Below are 224 nucleotides of genomic sequence, written 5' to 3'. Positions count from 1 at the left end.
CCTGGATTAAAGTTATCTATTCTCATTCTCCTAAGTTTGTCTGGCCTCTGTTTCAGATTAGCCCGATTGATAAGGCACCAGGACAATTACTCAGGAACACTTTTGTAGCTCAATGACCTTCATGATCACACCCAGTTTCTGGAAGATGGAGCTGGGATGTGAATAAAAACGTGGCTGCTTATCCCTACCCCTGCTTTGGAATAAAACCTCAGTGTCTACACCCA

This window comes from Malurus melanocephalus, unplaced genomic scaffold (assembly GCF_030028575.1).
Source record: "Malurus melanocephalus ecotype Western Australia unplaced genomic scaffold, MMel_1.1 scaffold_993, whole genome shotgun sequence".
NCBI classification, from domain to species: Eukaryota; Metazoa; Chordata; class Aves; order Passeriformes; family Maluridae; genus Malurus; species Malurus melanocephalus.
The sequence above is the reverse complement of the archived record's forward strand: the minus strand, read 5'-3'. Positions refer to the sequence as shown.